We start from the raw sequence: 7,823 nt of genomic DNA on the forward strand, positions 1-7,823 counted from the left end.
ACACACACACACACACACACACACACACACACACACACACACACACACACACACACACACGCATAAGCGCACGTAAACGCACGCACACACACACGCAGCTAGATGCTACATGCAATAAAGATTTTATAATAACGTACACACTCACAGGAACACACGCGTGCACTCACGCGTGTACGTATGCACTCACGCGTTCACACACGAGCGCGCACGCGAGAGTATTCAGGGCAAACGCTATTTCAAAATCAAAAGCATCAAGCGTCTGACTATGTTCGAACGTTACCGCTCCCTCTCTCACTAACTATCGCTTTTGCGTGCAGATGCGAGGAAAAGAAACACGCCTGTGATCCAAATCCATGTCTACACGACGGTATATGCAAGCCCAGCCCCCATAGTTACCACGACTACATTTGCGAATGTCAACATGGCATAACAGGAAAGATGTGAGTGCGTACGTGAAATATCACGATTGCTTAGGAGAAGCAGTGATTATTTCGAATCACAATCGGTAATTAATGTAGGCGTATTATCGAGTTAAGCAGCTGTGGCTGTTAATAAAACGAATTGGTGGTAAATAGGAGGCAAGGGGCGTTTAGGCGTTGTAACCTCTCCATCTTAATTACCTAAACATAATAATTCCGAAACATACGCCCGCGATGGTGTCATAATTATTTTTCGTTACGCACATGATTTCTCACACGTAATAAGAGTCGATGGCTATAACAAGACACATGCGATGAAGCCCACTGTATAGTTTATGCGCGCTTGATATGATAATGCTTACATAAAAAAGTGTTAGTATTGTATGTTTAAGTACAGTTTAATTTATATAGTTCATATGTCTGGTGTTCATTTAACGTTTCTGTTCACGATCGATACCAATGTTTGTGATGCTTCAACCAAACCTGCGTGATATAAACAGAACGTTTTGCTTCTAGCGCAACACACAAGCCGTTATGCGCATAAATTGCGTTTTCTAGATTTCATGTAGTTTGATCTTGGACTGATATATTCTGCAGTATGCTTATATCTATACATGTTTTGTGCTGATGTTTATGCTTATTTATGATGCTCATGTTATATTATACATACATTTATGCTCACACTGTGCTCATATTTATGCCTATGTATTATCCTTATGTGTATGCTCAGTTATTATGCTCCTGTTGTATTATGCTCAAATGTATGCTTACATTATGCTTGCGTTTATGCGTATGTATCATGCTTATTGTGCCATATGCTTACATATAGATGCGAGATCAATCCATGCGCTGGAGAGCCGTGTCAAAACAACGGTGTGTGTAAACCAACAGAAGGTGCCTACGGACCCACGTACGAGTGTCTGTGCACTTACGGATATGACGGATACAAGTACGGCTGGTTATTGATCGATTAGACACTAGGGCACGGAGACTCTAGAGGTTCTCTCTAAGTATGACGTCAGAGCTATATCGCTACAAGTATGTGTAGGTGGTAACACCTACTCAGTAATAGTAATGCATGTTACTGTATCTCGCCCGTAGAAGATATAGATATAGAATCGCACGAGAGACCGCATTGCACTCACCTTCTCCCGTTATAATTTCTGTCGCCTGCGGTTGTTTATCTGTCGCCTTACCTTTATGCTGTGGAAACGCATTACTGTTGCTCCATTATCTACATCCCAAAACGGTCTAGATTTATTCCTGTAATAGAGTACAAAAAAGATAGGTTTCGTATTTTATGTAAAGCATTCTGACGCCGAATGTCCCCTGGACACAGAATTGGTCACTATTACGCGAATATTATTTGTGTAGCTCCTTCGACTTTGTAATGGAGACGAATTTACAGGCGATTATTGAATAGGCTTCAATTCAATGCTCTATAGGGTCGTATTAATCCTTTCAGGTGCGAGGATGATATTGACCCTTGTGAGCACAACCCGTGCGACAACGGAGGTGTGTGCCAAATCAACCGCCAGTACCGGCACAGTGGATATGAGCCGGAAACCACCTGTGTCTGCCCCTGCACCCATCTAGGAGACAGGTATATATATTATTTCTCTCTCTCTCTCTCTCTCTCTCTCTCTCTCTCTCTCTCTCTTTCCGACAGCTACTCAGTATACAGCTATACACATATATAGGTAAACTTCGGTCGCCTAACATCGGTGGCGCTACAGCCCCGCGCACAACGACACCCGGCAATGCCAATATACAATGTTTACTTATTATTTGCATGTCACCTGTGTGTGCTATTGCAGGGTCACCGTGTGGTACGCGGGGCTGTCGTGCGCAGACACGCTAATAATAAAAACGTGATAAAATACTTCGTATATGCATCGTGAGATCTTGATCACATCTATATGATTGTAAATGCGTGTGGATGTTATATGGATATGATCATACTATACACTCTATACACATCTTCACGATGCATATACATAATACACAGTGTATATACGCATAGATATTGTATAGTTATGTTTACACTATAAAATCACAAATAGGTATTGTGTGGATATGTTCATGGTATCCACGCAATATTGTCATGTAAATGCTGTGACGCTAAACGACTATATGATCTAATGGACTCGAGGGCTGAGTCGAGCATATATGTGCTGAGAATGTAAGGGCTGAGTGTGGGTGAATATGAGCTGCTAGCCGCGCGTGTAGGGTAACGTGGAATGCCTGAAGCTGTGTAAGGTGGCAGCACGCAAGAGCATGCAGGATAATGCTAATAGTGCGTGATGCATTACTGCTGGAGTTCGTCGCCGATTTCTCTCAAAGTTATTAAAAATAAAGTGCGATTATTATATTAATTGCTATATAGTATTAAAAGGCGCACTCAACTCGCCTGTGTACGTGGCATCCATCTTCGTAGATATAATTTCGAGAAAACATTTACAGAAGACCGTGCATTAGGGTAATCTATGGCGGGGTTATCTACGTCTTGCTATTGCAGCAATCTATTGACGTTTGTGACGACCACAATATACACGGTTTCTATTTTCAACCGTAGACCATAGCCAGCTGAAAGGGTAGCAGCTGGGAAATTAAGGTGAAGGGCATCAAGTGAAAGGCACGTTCAATATTAAACGTCTGCGACCCTTTATTGTTCACTCTCCAAATACGTTAGTTAAAAGTTTAGATCGATACATGTCGTAACTCGGGGCATTTTTCAAGTGAACGTTGAGACGTGCGGACCCACCTCGATCTGTGCGTTTAGTTCTGTGTGGTTACATAGCACAATATAGGTGAGACATGATCATAATACATTACGTTATTTGCTACGCACGACTTATTGACTCTGCGATAATAATATATAGCAAAACATGACTGATAGCATGCCAATAATTCCTTAAATTATCAGCAAGCAAGAACAATCTGTTGTTAGCCAATATCAATTTAAACTGGGCAAGTTCATTTGTTTTCTGTGCGGAACCTTGTGGTTGTTTGATCGGAAACGAAGCGTGGACGAAACTCCGTGTGTTCACTCGGTGTCGCTAACCACTACTTGTTGATTCCCTTGCGGCCGATAGCGACAGCGTGGGATGTCTCCCCCCAACCACGCACCCGTGTTTGTTAACGCGCTACCCATCGTGTGCTCGGCATGCTAGAGACATTCTACGAAGCGCGTTTAGCTTTAGTTACGGAAGGATCGTATCGCCGTCATCAGGCGTTGCCGCGCGGCGATATTCGACGATAATACATACAATAGTGTCGATGAGGCCAACGACTTCTAAAGCAGTACGCAGCGCTTTTGTGCGAAACGGATTTCCTACGGTAGCCTCCCGCGATAATGCATCAGGGCAGGAGATGCGAGAGCGGCATAATCGAATATTCATGCAATGGGGGCTTTGCCGCGCGTCGCCTCGGCCGACGACGCGCGTGGCCGCAGATTACGGTTACACTGATTGCCAGTGTTCTTCCTCTAACCTCTCTGCGCACAGCTCTTAGCACTTCGGGGCTACACAGCGTCCGTATATTGCGGCACTAGGCGCGCACACAATGTGCGTGTGCGACACACGAGATGATGTCGCAGGTTTCGGATGTCGCCGGCCATGCGTCACGCGCTGTGGTAATTACACCGCTGAACGCGAATTGTGAGCAGGCGTCCGGTCTCCTGTTCTTCAGTTTTATATGCGTCGATCAAATAGGGTCGGTGGCCGGGATTCATACGTCAGAATATGTACGAATAAGAGATGGCATATCGACATCGATACAGAAACCACTATAAAAGTATTTAAATTTTAAATTAAAAATTAAATTAACAAACTATTAAAGAAAAAAATTACGTGTGCCTGCGTGCACCGTAGGACCAACGACCCGTAGGACCAACGACCCGTAGGACCAGCGACCCGTAGGACCAACGACCCGTAGGACCAACGACCCGTAGGACCAGCGACCCGTAGGACCAACGACCCGTAGGACCAGCGACCCGTAGGACCAACGACCCGTAGGACCAACAACCCGTAGGACTAAAGAACTGTAATCACAAACATGGGTGAATAATGACAAATTTACATAATTTGTCTTTATTTACCCCTGATGATACTAATGACATTCTCCTACCCATGCCAGACACTTACCACCCATGCTGTGCGTCACGAAATGCACCACAGTATAGGAGTCGATTCAATTAACAAAACATGCTACACGCAAATTAAATATGAAAAACGCAGAACATTGCAAACGTTACGTCGTCAACGGCGACTTAATATCTCGCATAGAATGCGTAGATGCTTTATGTGGTAAGTCGGAAATCACACAGACTAAACATCAAAGCAAAATGGCGCTTCGTTAACTTTGTAGCAACCGCAATGAAGGCAGAATCATAACATATTAGCGATATTTTAGGGCACAATATGCGGCTGTCTATTTGTAGCCTGACGTAATTACTAATGTCTGGTGAATAATACACAGCGTCGCAGGGATCGAGTGGATCTCATCAGGACTACTATGCAATTACAATAATAATACATGCATTAAAACGCTAACGCGTCAATCGCGTAATGATGCAAAGTATATAGCGAGCAAACGGTGTGTGTTTTTTCATTAATTTTTTTGTATAGTTGCGAGATAGAGATCAAGCCGTGCGAACCGAATCCATGCAAAAACGGCGGCGTGTGCAGGAAAGCTGGAGGACACTGCAATCACACGACGTTTGCGTGTGACTGTCCCTACGGTCTGAAGGGCGACGTGTAAGTAGATGTGAAAACGATATATGCGCTTGTTTGCTGCGGTCGTGTGTTCTAATACAAACAGCTGCTCTCAAGTTGCTATTCTGTATTTCCCGTGTGAGTCGGTTGAATATATGGTAATTGCGTCAATATAGGCAACAATAAACCTTCCTTGTGGCATATAACAAGAGATATATGGGTGTAGCTCGTTTGCTACGGTCGTACGTTTATTCAAATGTCTGCTATCAAGTCCCTAATGTTATTACCGGATCCGTTACCATTCCACCACATGCATTATCTATAACGTATAGACTTGCTTAATCATCTTCTATCATCGTACATGCTAGATATAGTTTCAGAAGTTAAAAAATGAGTGCTAACTCATTATCTAATGTTATCTAATCTAGTGTTAACCTCTTATTATCTAACTCCTTATGATATGACGGAATGACACACGACTCATATACTATCTGATTTGTTTTCGCAACGCAGGTGCGAACTCGGTTATGGACACCCAAAGCACTAAAACCACGATGTTTGAAGCGGACGATGAAAGAGCAAATTCAAGATTAAAGGCATGACCACAAACGGAGAAGCAGTCCGTTAATGATTTTCTGCAACGCGGTGTCTGTAAATACCCCACGATGTTTGAAGCACGGAATGAATTAAAGGCCAAAGCTAAGATTAAAAGGATGACTGTGAATATACAAAATCGTATGCGCTTGCATAAAACATTTGTTGTCAAGCCACAGAATTCTATATGCATTGAAACTCCAACGCCATTTATATGAAATCAGAGAAGATTTTCTCTTGCTTTGTGCAGAAAATGTTGAATGAGACTAAAAAATATACGGTGTGCAATAGCAACCGCGTACACAATATTAGATGCTAAAATATACATAAAATCAGGAGTGGATAATAGAGTCTCTATTATCCACTCCTGATAAAATATTACTCTTATGTATCTTACTCTTGACAATGTGCTCAGTAAGGCTATGCCCGTTTTTGACACATAATATCGGTTTATATATTATATATGTATCATTTATCTTATATAGTTGTTTCCCGTAAATTTAGTTACTGTAATTAGTTTGTCATAGTTCGTGGCGCTAGACTACACGCCGTTGAACCGTTACTGTATGCGCTACATTTAAAAGATTATTTAAAAAAGTTCAATTTCCTAATAATAATTATATATAGGCCTACTATGCCATAATAATTTTTAAATATTTGTAACATTATATTTAGTGGGCAGTTAGAAATAAATAAATATAATCCGTTTAGCAACTTTTTGTATGTATATTATTGTGTGAATATTGTACAATAACACTTGTATGTGTGCTATGTATATGTCAATAACAATATATGAGTGTAACAATACCAGCGATAGCATAATGGACATAATGTTACATTGCATATACACGAAAACCCTGTGAAAAATATGCTGATGAAAAAGGATAACTTTCAAGCAATATGGTTCTTAAACTAAACACGTAAAGTCCGTTTAAACATAGGCATAAATTAATGAACATGTAAGAAATACTATTTATATAGAGTGCGGTATTTCCTAGCTGTCCGACTGCCTGTCTGTTTGTCTGTATGTCTGTCCGTTTTTCATGCATGTATTTGCACATGCGTGCGTGCATGCGTGCGTACGCATTTGAGAGAAAAAAGTAGGTAGCAGATTTAGCATAACCTGACCGCAACGTCTGTCATCGTGTGACATTACAAAGTTTTCGTATTGTGTTCCCATCTCTGTGGAACAGTAGCTACCTATCTGCTCTCAGTAGATATTGTGAGCGATTCGTGCGCTGGCTCACAGATTACATGGCTTTTTCCATAATGTCGTAGATGAAAAACCGCTCCAAAATCATTTAGCACGTAGACGATCCATTAAATATCGCACAAGAACGGAATTTGTTAAATCTACGCTACATTCAGGTTGGGCGGATGGCACCACACCTTACACAACGTAGAAAATTCGCCGCACGCGAACAGCAGTGACATTTTGCATAGATCCATCGTCTGCTGGTTGCCGTGGAAACAAGCGATGCGCGAGGTCGTTGGCTGCTAGGGATAATGACGCTGCGGACTAGGAGCCGATGCGGCGCATTCGATAAACGACTTGTTTTGAGAATGAGCGTGCATCGCCGTCGAGGTGTAACTCTTCTGCTAACATCTGGACGCTAGTATCTCGCATAAATTAACCCGATAAGATTGTCACATCGTCGCCAACATGTCCACTCACGTGTACTGAGATAGGACAACGCACGCCGAAAGGTGAGTGGAAATCGTGTGAGCTGTTTTGAAGGGAAACGTAGAAGGCTCGCTGATGTTACTAGACGCAATACGAACGAGCGTCTCTCCTTCGTATAGGTGTAGCGAAGCTGTGGGACGCGTGCAATTTCATCACGTTTTTTTACTTGTTGCATTGCTTCTAATTGAAGTCTGAAGTGAATGAGCATTGCTGACGTACCATTGGTGTAACTCTAATCATTCATTTTTATTTATTCAGTCCCGGCACCGCGAAAATGGGTATCGATTAAAATTTTCTTCGCTAACATATGGCCTCTTATCAAAAAATAATTGGTTTTGTAACGATACCGTCACAATCAGCTTGTTTGTTATGCACACACGCACACACACACACACACACACACACACACAC

General features: G+C 42.2%; 1 long non-coding RNA gene across 1 annotated transcript; it reads left to right on the plus strand.

Annotated features, from left to right (window-relative positions):
* The first annotated feature begins 1,287 nt into the window (after positions 1 to 1,287).
* On the plus strand, positions 1,288 to 5,803 carry LOC106811144. The gene is made up of 4 exons (XR_001394109.1): positions 1,288 to 1,368; positions 1,885 to 2,022; positions 5,048 to 5,176; positions 5,648 to 5,803. It is a non-coding gene; the product is annotated as an uncharacterized LOC106811144 (long non-coding RNA).
* The last annotated feature ends 2,020 nt before the right edge of the window (positions 5,804 to 7,823 follow it).

Source organism: Priapulus caudatus, unplaced genomic scaffold (assembly GCF_000485595.1).
Source record: "Priapulus caudatus unplaced genomic scaffold, Priapulus_caudatus-5.0.1 Scaffold18, whole genome shotgun sequence".
In the NCBI taxonomy this organism is placed as follows: Eukaryota; Metazoa; Priapulida; class Priapulimorpha; order Priapulimorphida; family Priapulidae; genus Priapulus; species Priapulus caudatus.